The 17,857-nt window shown below is 42.6% G+C and overlaps 1 long non-coding RNA gene and 1 pseudogene across 4 annotated transcripts in view; both read right to left on the bottom strand.

The window, feature by feature from the left end:
• The window catches only part of LOC120093637 (uncharacterized), a 48,249-nt gene extending 36,072 nt beyond the window's left edge, over positions 1-12,177 (bottom strand). Inside the window, exons 1-5 of one of the 4 annotated variants that reach the window (XR_010053782.1) lie at positions 11,929-12,177; positions 11,548-11,798; positions 11,317-11,437; positions 4,913-7,466; positions 2,914-3,017 (exon numbers count right to left, since the gene is read on the bottom strand). This is a non-coding gene — a long non-coding RNA (uncharacterized LOC120093637). Of the gene's footprint in view, positions 1-2,913; positions 7,467-11,316; positions 11,438-11,547 lie in introns of all 4 variants that reach the window. The other 3 variants (XR_005487056.2, XR_010053783.1, XR_010053781.1) reach the window with 3 other exon arrangements.
• Rps29-ps17 (ribosomal protein S29, pseudogene 17) lies at positions 1,303-1,610 on the bottom strand (annotated as a pseudogene).
• Positions 12,178-17,857: the final 5,680 nt, after the last annotated feature.

Raw genomic sequence — 17,857 nt, 5'->3', positions numbered from 1 at the left:
GCGCAGCAGCACAGGGAGCAGCTGCCACCGCCTCCTCTAGTGGTTCTGGCATTTTTATACCCTCTGAAGCGTTCCCAGGGTTCTAAATGTAACTATCTTTGGATGTCAGAACCACACCCCTGCCAGAGCACAAGACAAAGCATAGTCAGCCGCTGTGGACAATCTGAAGCAGCCCCATATCACACACCTGGAATTAAAAAAAAAAATTCAAGCAAGGTCGTGAAGAAAGGAGAGCGGGTGGTACAGCCTTTTCTTCCACTTTCCTTCTCCGTGTCCCCCGCGGAACTTCAAGCAGCGGCAACGCTGGGCCAGAGTATCCGGAGGTTCGCCTCCTCTGTAGTCCTTCGCAGCCACCATGAAGAGGGTCTGGGGAAGAATTTGCCATTTTCAGTAGAAAATACGTGGCGGTTACTGGCTTTGATGACCGTGTACTTTGGATCTGGATTTGCTGCTCCGTTCTTTACAGTGAGGCACCCGCTACTTAAAAAATAAGGATATTTGGGGTTGGGGATTTAGCTCAGTGGTAGAGCGCTTGCCTAGCAAGCGCAAGGCCCTGGGTTCGGTCCCCAGCTCCAAAAAAAAAAAAAAAAAAAAAAAAAAAAAGGATATTTAATTCATCCCTTTAACAGAGATGTGATCTGAAAATTGGATTAAACTCTTGAACATTAAAAAAAATTGTAAATAAACTAATGACATTAAAAAAAAACATTCCAATAACATAACTGGGCTTTTAAAGAAGCCGAAATTTCTACTACATCTCCCCCGTTCTGTTTTCTGCCATTAATTGTACTGCATTTAGTGAAAAGTTATAAACAGAGACATTATTGATGAACTAAACACCTTTCAATCAGGGGGCCAGGTTTTCAGGAGACCTTCCCTGCTCAATTCTGATCTTTATAAGTTTTGATGCTATCAAGTTTCTTCATTCCCGATAGAGACATAAACAAACTCCACCCTAACCTAAACCTGCAGAGGCCTCCGTTCTGATGCTCACACAGAGCACAGTGTGCGTCTCCCAGCTGCTGCTGTTCTCTCTCTCTCTCTTTTTTAAATCACCATTCAGAAAGTTTAAAGTTAACAAAGCATTATTTAGTCTATCCCTGGGGTTCTTTGGTCTTCCTTTTGGTTTTGTGAGCATTTTTTTTTTTTAAGTGCAATTAGATCTTTCCACAAGTGTTTGTCCTGCAGGGCCGTGTGGTATTCTTGTAATGGTCTTTATATTAGAATATGCAAAGAATTGCTTCATCTGATTGTTGACAAATGTGGGGGTATTGTCAGTCTTTTTTTTTTTTTTTTTTTTTTGGCCTTCAGTTTTTTATTCTGTGTGCACAAAGACTAGCATGATTGGTATCACAGGGTAGACAGTTGGTTTCACTGGGTAGACAGTCGAATCATCCATTCAGGTCGCTTAGTCCAACTTAATGAAGCCTATGTCCTTCGCGTACTGACGGAAGCACTGTCGGCACATGTTCAGCCCGTATTTACGGATCAGACCGTGGCGGTTAGAGCAGACGCGGCAAGAGCGAGAACCCTGGCCGAACTTCCGCGGGTGACTCCAATAGAGCTGCTGGTGACCCATCTTGCCTTCAGACGCCCAAGGAGGAAAAAGGCGGTATTGTCAGTCTTAATTGGTACAGGTATCCCCATAATAGCCGTTACCTCCAGGAAATGTGTAATTACAAAACCAGCTTTCTCAGAACTTAGAGCAGTTGCCATTGAAAACCTGAATATGTAATGATGACATGGTGTACAAACTTTAGTTTTCCAGACTCTGCGAAATGAAACAAATCCATCTGCCAAGGTTTACTTCTTTTGGTACCCTAGGGTTACTTCCGGCACATAATGGAGTTTGGTTATATAAAGAACAAGTAAAGCATTTTTTTTTAATAATTTCCTTGGCTTGTTTCCAAGTGATAGAGACTTTTCTTTAAACCTTTGCTGTCAGCATGGTGTTTTTCATGGAATTTGGAGGCTTCTAACAATTGATTCATTTCCTCATTTTCTTGTGCCAATGGACCTAACAAACCTGTGAGACTAAATATGAGTTTTACATATAATGGGTTGTCACTATTTCTGATTGCTGGTTACATAAGTAACAAAGCTTATTCTGAATTATCAGGAATAAACTCAGCAGTTTCTGCATGCAAAACATCTCTTTCTGCATATTGATAGTCAGTGATTATATTAAGAAATTTAGGAAAATCTAACAATACCTTAAGGATTGCATACAACCCTGACTATTGAACTGAAGAATGTGGGCTTTGGATTACTTGTGCTTACTTTGTCTGACTTAGACCTGCCATTCCCACCTCATTTGCATCAGTATAGAATGAAGGTGTTCCCTTTACAACACATGGGAATCCAATTAGTTCTTTTTATAAACAGAAGACACTTGCTTTTAGGATATCTGTTATGGATTTCTCCCAAATACTTATCACGAGCTCTGCCAATCTTCATTGATTACCCATAATGACATAATCTGAGCATTAGTAAAAGGCACTAGGACTTCAGCCAGGTCTGTAGTCTTATTCTACCTTTTATGATTAATTAACACCGTTTGCCAGAATACACATTTTTTAGCATTCCCAAATCCCCGATCTTTCTACTGGAGCCAGTTAATGTAGGGAAACAGTGGTAGCTGAGTGATCCTATCTCTTTCATTAAATCCCCCTCCTCTCTTACATAAGCCATAATTTTAATTTCTTCTTTGAAATCTCTATCTATAATACGTGGGTGCACATTGAATCCTTGGGAAGTGAATCCACTTCTTCCCCAGATTGTCCCTACTGTCCCTGAAGGACCATAACGGCAGTAACTTTGTAACATTGAATTTTGGGGGATAGAGCAAGACGTTTAACTGCCAAATCTAGAGCGGCGTTGCCCTCAGTAGCATGCATGGGATCAGCTACTTACTTTCAGAGTCTCTGTCTGCTTATTATCTCCTTGCTGGTCAGAAGGAAAGCACTTGTATTTTTTTACTGTGGAGTTTTGAGATGGTAGGGCCACCACTTTGTTTCCTGATGACAAGAAATTATCTAATTACTTATTAGTCCAGTGGTACCCCTGCCAAGTGTCTGCATACCCTGGAAAGCCTAGGTTTTTTTTTTTTTTTTCTGGTTTACATCTTGGGAACCCATTACTGTTATTTGTTTCCTTATCTGGAGAGAAAGCACCATATTTCTCTCAGTTAATGCACTGACATTTTGAGATCTGTCTCAGAAAGTGCTGTATTTCTCAAAGTTACTGCACCAGAAAATTTGAGTTCTGAGATTTATACAAACTTGGTCAGAATTTCTTTGTAAATGGCATTATTCACCATACTCAAAGCATGAGGTATTCTGGTATCTGAGACCTTTAGGTATAGCTTGTGATACTGGCATGATCCTCACGGAGCCAATACCAGTCATGTCCCTCATCCACTCATCCACTGCTGCTGCTCAGTCTTTAAGGGTCTAATCACTCTCACAGTCTGTATTCACATTCTCAAAGGTCCCTATCAACACCTGTCTGGCCTCAGGGCCTGATGGGGCTTTGTTTACAGCTGAAACCAATCTTCACTAGAGATCTGTGAAGTCTTCCTCAGAGCCTTGTACAATCTTAGTGAATGAAGCAGATCTATTCCTGGACTCCTCAACTTTGTCCCAAGCCTTAAAGCAGCCAAGTGACACTGCTCTATAACAGCATCATCAAATCAGCTCCTGTAGTTCAGAAACTCACCCTTCTCCAAGCAGTTGATCTTTAACAATAGCCATTCCCCTTGCTCCATTTCATTGTTCAATATTCAAGGCTTTCTCCCTCCACCACATTAACCACTGCTAACTGCTGTGACCAAACCTTTCCAGTCTTGGGGAATAACTCTATTTTGGGTAGCCCAGTTACCTAATATTTGTTTAACTTAAGGGGAATGAATTCCATAGGAAACTATAGCCTCTTTAAAACGCCTCAGGCCTATCATTTCTATAGGATGCCATGCTATCTCATCAAAATCATGATCTGTATCATTAGCAGGCATGTGCTGCACAATGACTGGGAAAACCCATGGTGATTTTGTAAGCACAGGACCCTCCTCTGGCAGCACAATTGGCTCAAGATTAATCCTTTCTCTTGAAATGGGCTGTTTCAGCTTCCTCCCCCCGCCCCCACTCCTCGGCCACACAACAGGTTCTCTGCCCCACCCAGAAGCTTCAGGGATTTGAGACTGGGCAGAGCAGTGATCTATCTGCCTTCTAGGTCGATTTGCTTCCCTCTTTCATTCTGCAGGATGATCCAGCTTTCAGTCACCAGATCTGAGCCTTTTGTTCTCCCTTTTCCATTGCTCCTCCCTTTCGAAGCACTTCCACCTCTACCCATAACCTCCCCAGTGCACAGCCAATACTGCAACTCTTTCGACCCTTCTGGTATCCCAGAAGATTTTCATACAATTTGTGTTTCTCAGATCTTTCCATATCTACCTGCAACTTTTCCAGTTGTTAAGCCATTCTCCCAAATTTTCTTTTGAGGCAAAATATAGAAAAAGGAAAAAGAAGTAGAAGAAAAAGAGGAAGGAGAAGGAGAAGGAGAAGGAGGAAAAGGAGGAGGAGGAGAAGAAGGAGAGGAAAACAAAACAGAAAATCCCCTCTGGGAGCAAAGCAAGGGAGTATCCAATGGCAGTCCCTATAATAAACTTTTTGTTGACATCCTGAAACAGAATACCCATCCCTTCCTACCCTGCCATCTCCTCTACAGAAATAGAAACCAACTTTCCCATTTTACCTAGCCCCATTTTGGGTGCCATTTATAACCATAACTTTTGGTTACTGTATTGGGTTCTTATATCTCTACCTCCCTTCTACCCTACTCCACACATATCCTTTCCAACCCATCAACAAAAGGTAGGAGAGAAAGAAAATTAGAGGGGAAATGGGACATCAACCTTTCTACCCAATGATTAGGGCGTAGAGTTCCTAGGGGCAAGTCCAATTTTCATTGTCAGGATCTCTTTAACCAGCAACAAGCAACAAATAGCAATCCAGCAACAATAGGGGGTGCAACAGCTTGGAGAGCAGCAGCTTCTCAGAACATTTTTATACCCTCTCAAGAGTACCCAGAATTCCATATGTAAACGGCCTTCAACTGGCAGAATCACGCCCCTGCCAGAGGATGAGATCAATCATAGCCACTGTAGACAATCTGAAGCACTCCTATATTACACACCTGGGATTAAAACAAAAACATATTCAGATAACATAATTGGGCTCTTAGAGAAACCAAAATTCTCACTACAATTTTTGGATTTTGGTTTTTGATTTTTTGAGACAGGATTTCTCTGTGTAGCCCCGGCTGTCCTAGAACTCACTCTATAGACCAGGCTGACCTTGAACTCAGAGATCTGCCTGCCTTTGCTTCCCAAGTGGTAAGATTAAAGGTGTGCACCACTGCCACCTTACTGAGATTGTTTTATTTGTTATTAGTGTTGTGTACATGTGTGCAGGTAAGTGTCCTAGTTGTTGGAGGCCATCTTTGTGAGTCTGCTCTCCCCTTCTAACTTCACATGAGTTCTAGGCATTGATCAGGTTTTCAAACTTGAGCAGAAAGTGTCTTATCCACTCAGCCACCTCACAAATCCAGAAAAAAAAATACTCATTTTTAAAATTTATAAATTTCAAAGCCACATTCAAGGGCCATAACAAGACTAAAAATTCTTTGTGATATAAGTTGACTATATCAATGAGAATCAGCGTAGGAGGGAAGGGAAGGTAATAGTGTATGTAGTGAAACTTTAAAAAACTTGCAGTGACAGGTTCTTCACAGCACACAAGGGTACTGGATGTGTGCGGTACAATTCAGGATTCTGAGTTCCACACATGGTCATGAATCAGCTCCACATAGGGAATACTTGTCTGTGGCTCTCCCTAGTTCTACTGCTAACTCAAGTGCTTCTTCCGTCTCCTGATAAGGGCATCTAGACTTGAGTTCCTGGTCCAGGCTATTTCATTTGGTGACAATTGATAGAGAAGGTGGGAGCAAAGGCGAACCATCCTTGAAGCTTTGAAGAGAGGACCCAGGGGAAACCCAGGTGTATCTTCATCATTGTAGAAGATAAGCCCTAAGCAAAAGTCACTCCCTCATTAAACGTGTGCAGGATGCTCATCAACATGATCACTCCACTCTCAGTGACGATGTCAGGAACATGATCGCTCCACTCTCAGTGACCATGCCAAGGCTGAAAAGGGGACTCACCAGCAGCAGCATGGACAGAGTTCATGAACTCAGCCACAGAAGGAAGCTCATTCTTCCAGCAGACTTTATCATCAGACATCAACTCGTGACAAAAGAGTCTATATAGACTGCAGGTATAGAGCAGACAAATACAGATTCTTCAAGAGGGACAAGGTAGGCATGCTGCCACATACTTTTTTTTTTTTTTCAGAGCTGGGGACCGAACCCAGGGCCTTGCCCTTGCTAGGCAAGCACTCTACCACTGAGCTAAATCCCCAACCTCTGCCACATACTTTTTAATCCCAACATTCCTGGAAGCAGAGGCAGGTGGTCCTCTGTGAGTTTAAATCTATCTGGTCTATATAGAAAGACCCTTTCAAAAACAATAACAGGGTGCTGGTGGCACTGGGGAGGCAAAGGGAGGCAGATGTCTGAGTTCAAAGACAGCCTGGTCTATAGAGTGAGTTCCAGGACAGCCAGGGCTCCACAGGGAACCCCTGTCTCAAAAAACCAAAAACTAAGACAAAACAAAACAAGTGACAATAAAATATTTTAATTAAAAATTATCTTCACATATATGCATTTGTTTTTCTACAGATTAAATATGCATTTCTCTAGGTAACATGTGACTTAATGATGTATGTGAGCATATTGATGTTATTTCATTCTGTGCTTTCTTTATTCTGTTAAAAGAATAACTAAAACAACTCTCTGCACCCAAATCCCGTGGGGGACAGAGCTGAACTCCCAGAGGTGCGGACAATCTTGAGATCTCAGGGGAGACTGACACTTCTGCCCACTTCTGCTCACATTCCTGGTCCAAGAGGAACCTGCATAGTAGCCTCTGGATACAGGAATATAGATAGGAGCAGTCAGCATTAGGAACTGCTGGTTTCTATCTGCGCCCATAACTGAACTGAACAGGTCCCACAGCTCTCTGCACCCAAATCCTGTGGGAGAGAGAGTTGGACCCTCAGAAGTGCAGTCAATCCTGAGAACTCAGAGGAGACAACTACTTTCTGCCCACATTCCTGACCCAAGAGGAAACCACTTCGTATCATCTGTGCTCTCTGGAAACAGGGAACTAGGAGCAGTCAGGGGAAGGAAGGACCCTTCAGGTGGCTGGCTGCCCAGAGAGCTAAAAGCCAGTCACCAGGGGTGCCTACATACCTGAGAGCAGAGGTAAGACCAACTCTTCTGCACCAAATGACCCACCTGGAGGTTCAGGTCACACAAACTCTGGAGCAGGTCTCTGTTGCCAGATCCAACTGAAAAAAAAAAAAAGGTCTATAGGAGTGGTGACACACATGTCTATGGGAGGGTCAAGCCACTGTCAGAGACAGCAGGGGACAAGCTAACAGTAGAGACAACCTGATGGCAAGAGGAAAGCCCATGAACAACAGAAACCAAGACTACTTGGCATCATCAGAGCCCAGTTCTCCCACCAAAGCAAATACTGGATATCCAAACACATCAGAAAAGCAAGATTTGGATTTAAAAATCATATCTCATGATGATGATAGAGGACTTTAAGAAGGACATAAATAATTCTCTTTTAAGAAATACAGGACAACACAGGTAAACAAGTATAAGCCCTTAAAGAGGAAACACAAAAATCCCTTAAAGAATTGCAAGAAAATACAGCCACAGGTGAAGGAATTGAAAAAATCTTCCAGGATTTAAAAATGGAAAGAGAAACAAAAAAGAAAGCACAAAGGGAGACAACCCTGGAGATAGAAAACTTAGGAAAGAGATCAGGAGTCATAGATGCAAGCATCACCAACAGAATACAAGACATAGAAGAGAGAATCTCAGGAGCAGAAGATACCATGAAAACATCGACACAACTGTCAAAGATAATGTAAAACGCAAAGAGCTCCTAGCTCAAAACATACAGGAAATCCAGGACACAATGAGAAGATCAACCTAAGGATAATAGGTATAGAAGAGAGTGAAGACTCCCAACTCAAAGGACCAGTAAATATCTTCAACAAAATTATAGAAGAAAACTTCCCTAACCTAATGAAAGAGATGCCCATAAACATACAAGAAGCCTACAGAACTCCAAATAGATGGGACCAGAAAAGAAATTCTTCCTGTCACATAATAATCAAAACAACAAATGCACAAGACAAAGAAAGAATATTAAAATGAGTAAGGGGAAAAAGGTCAAGTAACATATAGAGGCAGACCTATCAGAATTACACCAGACTTCTCACCAGAGACTATGAAAGCCAGAAGATCCTGGGCAGATGTCATACAAGCTCTAAGAGAACACAAATGCCAGGCTACTATATCCAGCAAAACTCTCAATTAACATAGATGGAGAAACCAAGATATTCCATGACAAAACCAAATTTACACAATATCTTTCTGCAAATCCAGCCCTACAAAGGATAATAGATAGAAAACTCCAACACACAAAGGGAAAAAGCAAAAAAGTAATCTCCTTGCAATGAAACCAAAAGAAGAGAGACACACAAACATAATTCCACCTCTAACAACAAAAATAACAGAAAATAACAATCACTATTTAATATCTCTTAACATCAATGGACTCAATTCCCCAATAAAAAGACATAGAATAACAAACTGTATATGTAAAGAGGACCCCCAGCATTTTGCTGCATAACTCAGAGACAAAGACAGACACTACCTCAGAGTAAAAGGCTAGAAAATAACTTTCTAAGCAAATGGTCCAAAGAAACAAGCTGGAGTAGCCATTTGAATATCTAATAAAGTTGACTTTCAACCAAAAGTTATCAAAAAAGATAAGGAAGGTCACTTCATATTCATCAAAGGAAGAATCCACCAAGATGAACTCTCAATCCTAAATATCTATGCCCCAAATACAAGGGCACCTACATACATAAAAGAAACCTTACTAAAGCTCAAAGCACACATTGCATCTCACACAATAATAGTAGAAGATTTCAACATCTCACCCTCATCAATGGACAGATCATGGAAATGGAAATAAAACAGAGACATAGAGAAACTAACAGAAGTTATGAACCAAATGGACTTAACAGATATTTATAGAACATTCTATACTAAAACAAAAGGAAACACCTTCTTCTCAGCACATCATGGAACCTTCTCCAAAATTGAGCATATAATCAGTCACAAAACAGACCTCAACAGATATAGAAATAATCCCATGCATCCTATCAGATCACCACAGACAAGGCTGGTCTTCAATAACAACAGTAACGAAAGAACGCCCACATATACATGGAAGTTCAACAATGCTCTACTCAAAGCTTAAGTCCAAGTGGATCAAGGACCTGCATATCAAACCAGATACACTCAAACTAATAGAAGAAAAAGTGGGGAAGAGTCCCACATGGGCACTGGGGAACATTTCCTGAACAGAACCCCAATGGCTTATGCTCTAAGATCAAGAATCAACAAATGGGACCTCATAAAACTGCAAAGCTTCTGTAAGGCAAAGGACACTGATATTAGGCCAAAACAGCAACCAACAGATTGGGAAAAGATCCTTACCAATCCTACATCCAATAGAGGGCTCATATCCAAAATATACAAAGAACTCAAGAAGTTAGATTCCAGACTCCCAAATAACCCTATTAAAAAATGGGGTACAGAGGTAAACAAAGAATTCTCGGGGGTTGGGGATTTAGCTCAGTGGTAGAGCGCTTGCCTAGCAAACGCAAGGCCCTGGGTTCGGTCCCCAGCTCCGAAAAAAAAAAATTCTCAGCTGAGGAATATCGAATGTTGGAGAAGCACCTAAAGAAATGTTCAACATCCTTAGTCATCAGGGAAATGGAAATCAGAACAACCCCGAGATTCCACCTCACACCAGTCAGAAAGGCTAAGATCAAAACCTCAGGTGACAACAGATGCTGGTGAGGATATGGAGAAAGAGGAACACTCCTCCATTGCTGGTGGGATTGCAAACTGGTACAACCTCTTTGGAAATCAATCTGGAGGTTCCTCAGAAAATTGGACATTGCATTACCTGAGGACACAGCTATACCTCTCCTGGGCATATACCCAAAAGATGCTTCAACATACAACAAAGACACATGCTCCACTATGTTCATAGCAGCCTTATTTATAATAGCCAGAAGCTGGAAAGAACCCAGATGCCTTTCAACAGAGGAATGGATACAGAAAATGGAGTGCTACTCAGCTATCAAAAACAATGACTTCATGAAATTCATAGGCAAATGGAATGAACTAGAAAATATCATCCTGAGTGATGTAACCCAATTACAGAAAACACACATGGTATGCACTCACTGATAAGTGGATATTAGCCCAAAAGCTCGAATTACCCAAGATGCAATCCACAGACCACATGAAACTCAAGAAAGATGACCAAAATGTAGATGCTTCACTTCTTCTTAAAAGGGGGAACAAAAATATCCATAGGAGATAGGGAGGCAAAGTTTGGAGCAGAGCCTGAAGGAATGGCCATTCAGAATCTGCCTCACCTGTGGCCCATATATATACAGCCACCAAAAGTAGTTAAGATTGATGAAGCTAAGAAGTGCATGCTGACAAGAGCCTGGTTTAGCTGTCTTATGAGAGACACAGCCAGAGCATGTCAAATACAGAGGCGAATGCTAGCAGCAAACCATTGAACTGACAACGGGATCCCTGTTGGAGGAATTAGAGAAAGGACTGAAGGAGCTGAAGGGGCTTGCAACCCCATAAAAACAACAATGCCAACCAATCCAGAGCTCCCAGGGACCACTAAACCAAATAAACCACTATTCAAAGACTATACATGGACTGACCCATGGCTCCAGCTGCATATGTAGCAGAGGATTCAGTGTAGAAGAATGCCCGGGGTGGGGGGTGGATGGGGACAGGAACACCCTTATAGAAGAAGGGGAGGGGGTTGGGTTAGGGGGCTTATGTCCAGGAAACCAGGAAAGGGGAATAACATTTAAAATGTAAATAAAACAATATCCAATAAAAAGAAGAATAACTAATAACTCAGAAAATGGTGGGAGTCTGGTCAGCTACACCGTGTGTGGGAAAAGCCCCAAGGCTTCAAGCCATACAATGTAGGATCATTTTGGCTTCAAACAGTTGGGCCAATGAACACCAGAAGTCAATAAAATTAAAATGTGTTTTGATTTGTACCTCGGAGCCTCTCTGAGTGGCTTCTAAGATCAATGAGCTGCAAGCCATTGTGTGTCTGCATTCGCAGGCTGGTGAGCAGCATGGGGAGAGCTGGGAAGAAGATGGTCCTCTGTAGGCTGAACTGTAAAACCAAGTACAAAAGGTTAAAGCATGAATATTCAAAAGCGAATGAGACTCAGACAGAGGGTAGCTATCTAGAGCAAGCACAGAGGAAACATAAGCAGTGCCCACCAAGCAGAAAGGTTAGCCAACAACTTGTTAATCTCGACTCTGCCACACAGCCATTCTTAATGTGTGAGAAGTGCGATCCTGTCATCGAATGTGCCAGGGGTTCAGAGTCCATTGAGAAGGCCTTCCCTAAAGTGAGCTGGGAGTAGCCATGTGTGCCCGACACTGTTAAGCACCCACTAATGTAGATCCTTTTGCTTGCATTCCATGGTTACAGTCTCCTCGTTGCTCCAGCGTCCGGTTGGTCAGTGTCTCTACAGGGAAAGATCAAGAGGATGAAGACGCCATGATGTATTCTCATCTTCATGATAATCATCTTTATTGACATTGTAAATAAACATTGCTATAGTTTGGCTTCCAACACAAAGTAACAACTGAGAGGACCTGGTCTACTCATGCTGTCTATGGCCTCTGTTTTCCTGTTACGACGAACGTCTCAGTGGGCATCCTCACTTCCTGATCCTTACAGGGCACCGTCTTCGAAGTACATCAAAGCACGTATGGAGTGTCCCTGGGTAACGACTCAGTGCTAATGTATCATACTGTGCTTTTACATCACATTTGCCTGTTTCAGATGAGTATAACTGACAAACTAAGTGGAGGCGTTCCTTCTAGGCTCTGCCCAACAGTTACCTAGCAACAGCCAGGTAGGCCTGGCTTGCAATAGAAAGGGATGTGTGGTCCCTCCTCGCTCTGTCTGCTTCCTCTCTGCATCTCTGACTCTTTTTTCTCCCTATTCTCCTGTTTTCTCTCTCCCCTTCCCTCTCCCCATCTCTCTTGGAGTGTTTCTGGCTGGCCTTTCCTGGCTCCTCCTCCTCCTCCTCCTCCTCCTCCTCCTCCTCCTCCTCCTCCTCCTCCTCCTCCTCCTCCTCCCCTCCCTCCTCCTCCTCCCCTCCCTCCTCCTCCTTCCCCTCTTCTCTTCCTCCTCCTCCTTCTTCCTCTCTCTCTCTCTCTCTCTCTCTCTCTCTCTCTCTCCCTCTACTCCCTCCTTACCTCCCCCTCCCATGCCCCCAAATAAACTCTATTCTATACTATTATACTATACAGGTCAGTTGTCATATGTTATACTCAGAGGGAAGGGATGCCCTACCAAGGTACCCCCCACCACCCACCCACACACACACCCACACACCATTCTGCACTCTACAAAACATATCTTAGTCTTTTTATAAAACACAACACTGAGTTTCTATCCATGTTAAACCAGAGGCAACCAGTGGACCATGGATTTGTCCTCCGAGGCCAGTGCACCCTCTCATCTTTTTCTAAGACTTGGAATATAATATAACTTACTGATATTTTCAGATTATTTGAGATAGCCTATGTTGTATAGCTATTTTCTCTGAACTGAAACACATTCCTTCCTACAGGAAGAAAGGAGGTTCTGGAAGGAGGGCTAGAGAAATGACTACACAGTGAAGAGCACTGGCTATTCTTGCAGACCACTGAGTTCAAGTCACAACACCTACATGGTGTCTCACAACTGTCTGTACTCTAGTTTCAGGGATCATACGTCCTCTTCTGTCCTCTGTGGGAACTGGGCACATGTGATGCACATACACACATGCAGGCAGAACCCTCCATACGCCAAAATAAAATAAATTAATCTAAAACAAACAACTATGCAAGTCTCAGGAAGCTCCTGGGAGTTACAGGAGTTGTGAGGCCCCTCCCAGAGGTCATATAAACAATTGCCTAGGGGAGGAGGCTTCAGATGTCCAACGGCTGGGAGCCCCAGGATGCTGCCTCCATGCCTGGGTTGGTTTTTTAGTGCTATATGTATCTTTGGGTCACTCATACTCCTGACAATCACCCCTCACCTATGCTCCCTAAGTCATCCCAATAACTGACAATTTTACCAGGGTAGATTAGGGTGGGCGTGCTTCTTTGGTCTGTCATAGCTACTATTTCCAGGATGAAAAGACATTTGTTAATGTCTTTCCCAGGAAACATAATGAAATAAACTAGCAACAAAGTTGTGGCACATCTTTCCAAAATAGTGAAGTTTGTTTCTGAATGGTTGGCCTGGAACTTTTGTTTCTGGCACTAATTAGACATGAAGGCTAAAAGCCTGTTGGGGCCATCCCTGTATTGACAGATTTCTATGTGTCTTCTGCATGGGAGGAATGTTTGTCTCTTTGTACTTCTACTACAGGAAGTTATGTATCCCAGCTGACCCCAAGTGATCAAAATATGATTATGACTTAAGTGTAGCTCTGAAGGAAAGGCCCCAAACATCTTGTTTTGTTCCACTGGAAATTATCTGGTCTATCAAGAGGCCACTCCTACTCTCATGGTTTCGGAGACTGTGGGTCACGCCCCCACATTGGATGATATAATTAGTGGAGCAGTGTAGAAAAGTTACTAACAGTATAGTGTTTCTGAACACACAACGGCCAAAAATAAATCAAAAAAATAAAAAATCAAGCATGTACTAATGGGGCCCTTGCCTTGTGATCTATCATGTGACAACACAGAACTGTTAGGTCTGAACACACAGTCTGAGCACATTGCACAGCACACACAGTCACAGCAGGTAAAGCCAATGAATGCTGGCCCTACACCTCAGCTCCGATTTTTAAGAATGATGGCGTCTTTACTTCCATACTCTTATCCACACAATGGTTTAATTACAAAAGAGAAAGATTGTTTCCCTAGGTCTTTGGGTTGTATTGTGTTAGAATGTTGCATTTTTTTATAATTACTTTTTGAGTGGCTGATTTGAGTTTCATAAAACAAAATCATTATGTGAATATTGGCTTTGGATTAGGAGTGGATTTTAATAATTTCTGAAATGATCATAACTATGACATCTGCCATTTTGTACTACATATTTATGTGAAGTGGTGTTCGACAATCATAATGCCAAAGTATCAATCAACTTTGAAGGACGAAGTTATTCCACATTCAACAGTATGAAATGTTCAGCCAAGATTTAATTCTTCCTGTGAAAAGAAAACCAAGCACATTCATTTCATTAGCATGCAACTTGCTTTCACTTTTAATAAATGGCACGTTTATATGCACACCAAAGGCTTGCTTTAAAAAATGTATTAATGGTAAATGTTTGGTTTGTATACATATTTTATATGCCTACATATCCTGGGTTATGTAAATTTTTTTACATGAGGGAAGGGGTCACAGGAAGAAGAGTTTAGAGGCTGTGGTCAGAGATATAGGACTCAGTTAGGAGTCAGTGAGGCTCAGCTGACGACCATGAAGTCCAGGCCTAGAACACTGGTGTTTTCCACTGGCACCTTCTAGTGGAACTTACCTAAGCCCTCACCTTCTCTAGGTAAGTATAGGCCTGAGGAACGCAAGGCTTATGCTTGCTTGCTTGCTTGCATATTTCTTCCTTTCTTCCTTCCTTCCTTCTCTCCCTCCCTCCTTCCTTCCTTCCTTCTTTCCTTCCTTCCTTTATTTATAGGTGAATTTAGGGCCTCATGAGTGCTAAGAACAAACTCTGGCACTGACTGATACTCCCAGTCCTATGTGTTGTGTTAGAATCATGGCTCGTGTCTGGACAGATCACACCAGGCCAGTACAGTTCCACAGGAGAGAGGTTTATTTGTGGGAAAGGGACAAAAGGGAGCAATGAAGATGAAGAGAGAAAAAGGTCAGGAAGGGTCTGCCTTTTATTTGGGCTGTGACATAACTGCTTGCAGGTAAGAGTGGGAGGTGGGCCAGGTGGATGCTTGCGTGGGTCCATGTTGCCTATGGAGGACATCACGGTCATCGCTGGATTTGGAGGTGATCTACGACCTTAAACCCTGTTCCTCACTATAAAGCCAGTTTCTGATGACAACACTGTGTACATTTTGTAACTATGTTTAAATATTATTTAGAAGTAGTTGGTGTGTGTGTGTGTGTGTGTGTGTGTGTGTGTGTGTTCACGAGTGTGTGATGCAGGGTGTGAGACATCCATATGTATGGAAGTCAGAGGACAACATTATGGAGTCAATTCCCTCTTTCCATCTTTATGTGAGTTCTGGGGTCTAATCTGAAATCACCAGGCTCAAACTGCAAATGTCTTTATTCAGTGAGCCGTTTCACTGGCCCCTACACTTTATAAAAAGTAAAACTGGGCTGCCTTTTCATGAACCATCTAACAAGTCAGATTTCAGTCTCGAGGTTAAGTCTTACCATTGTCTGGTGGTTAGGAGCTCTTGGTCCACAACCAAGAGGACCAATGTTTTGGATCCAACACCCACCTAACAAGTTGGACATCCCTGTAAATGCCTGGAAGCCCAAGTAAGAAGGGAATGGAGGAAGACTGTCCCTAGGGTTTTCTCATTTCCAGCCTAGCTGAAAAAAAAAAAAAATGCAAGGCCCAGGTTGAATGAGGTAGCTTGCCCCACAGGAGTGACTGGGGAGAGGGAAGGGAGGCTACCCTCTGCTGCCATTTGCATGCACAGCTAAATGCATCACATACACAAATAAGTAAAAAGAAAAGAGTTTTCTTCTTTTAGAATTATACTCTTTCATTTTAAAATCGCCGTTGATTCAAATGCAGTTATGGTAAATAACACAGAGAGATTCTGTTTCTCATTTACCCAACGGCTCTCAGTGAAGACGGGTTGCAAAGTTTACAACCAGGATATTGATGTCCATAGAGTTGAGACCCCAGATGTTTGCAGATGGTGAGGGTTGTCATGACCTAACTCTCTTAGAGCCAAATCCCTCTCCCGTCTTTCCTCTGCCCTAAGAATCACAGATGGCTTCCCATTTGTATCATTTATTATTGCAAGAGTGTTACATCTCTAGCCTTCGAGTGCTGGCTGTTTTCACTCAGTGTATCCCTCTGTAGATTCAGACATCTTGTAACCAATATTAAAGTGGTTCTTGCCTGCTGTGGTGGCCCATGCCTTTAATCTTTGTACTGGAGCAGAGGCAGGAAGTTCTCTGTAGGTTCCAGACCAGCTTGGTCTACACAGAGTGCCGGTGAGTGAAAATGTGAGGACACGATGCTCCTAGATTTGGGCTGAGGAGATTTATTGTAGCTATGAGGGAGAGCATAGCCAGAGGCTTCTGAAAAGGTCCAGACTGAACCTGACCTTGAGAGGTGGGCAGCAAAAGAGGAAGAGGAAAGGGAAGGGCTAGAGAGAACCTAGGAACCCAGAGGCCAAGAGACCAAGAGAACAAGCGATCTCAGTAGCCCACATGGCTAGGTTATATGAAAATCAGAAGAGCTGGGGAAGGGAAGGGAAACTCAGGAGAGCCTGGCTTTGTTAGGCACCTCAGCCATTCACCCTGAGCTTGAGGCCTAACATCCAGGTCACCCAAGGGCTACCTAGTGAGACCTTGTCTGAAAAAAACAAAAAGCAAAACAGAAAAACACAGCACGGATATACCACGGCTTGTTCAATTGTTCATCCATTGGAGAACAGCTGGCTTACTTCAAAATCTGGGCTATTATGAACAAAGTGCCTATAAATATTCATTACAATTTTTCATTAACACGACTCTTCAGCTTCTCTGTGGTAACCCTCCCCCTCCCCCAGTAGGGAAACTGCTTGGAGCCTATGTCATTTGCATATGGCAGACAGCTTTCCGGGGAGGCTGTGTCCTTTTTCATTTGCATCAGTGAGTGTGAGTGACTCAGTCCCCCGGCTAGCATTCTGTGCTGGCATAGTTTGGATTAGTCATTTTGAAAGGTGTGCCGAAATGGATTACTGTGCTTTTAATTTGCATTGTTAAATTCACAGATTTTTGTGTTGTTATTTTCTATTCATTTACTCTTCTCATCGGTTTCTCTTGTTTCTGTTTTATTTACTTAAGATTCATTTTATTTTTAATCATGTGTATGTGGGGGAAGGGGGTGCATATCCACGAGTGTGAAGCTGCCCATGGAGGCCTGAGGTGGACGTGGAGTTACAGGACGTTGTGCTGGGAACCACTTGAGTACTCTGGATGAGCAGTAAGCACTTTAAACCACTGAACCGTCTCTCCAGCCCAGTTTCTTCCTTTATTTTCACGCATGAGTGTGTGTGTGTGTGTGTGTGTGTGTGCATGTGTGTGCATACGTGTTCACCTGTTATGACGGTCTATTCCCTCAGAGTATGAGCCCAAATAAACCATTCCTTCAGCTGCTTTTGTCAGGAATTTTATCACAGAACAAGAAAACTAACCAATACACCTACCAATAACTTGGCAGATTACATCATAAGTAGGTTTGTAATCTATTTTGAGTTAATATTTGTATGAGGTCAAGTTCATCGTTATTCCCTAGCCTATTGAATTATTCTGGCATTTTGTTTTGTTAAAGATATTGAATTCTGAAGTAAAAACTTAAGGGCTTTTTGGAAAGTTGTTT

This window comes from Rattus norvegicus, chromosome 7, assembly GCF_036323735.1.
Source record: "Rattus norvegicus strain BN/NHsdMcwi chromosome 7, GRCr8, whole genome shotgun sequence".
Lineage (NCBI taxonomy): Eukaryota > Metazoa > Chordata > Mammalia > Rodentia > Muridae > Rattus > Rattus norvegicus.
Note: the sequence above shows the minus strand (reverse complement) of the source record. Positions and strands in the feature narration are given on the sequence as shown.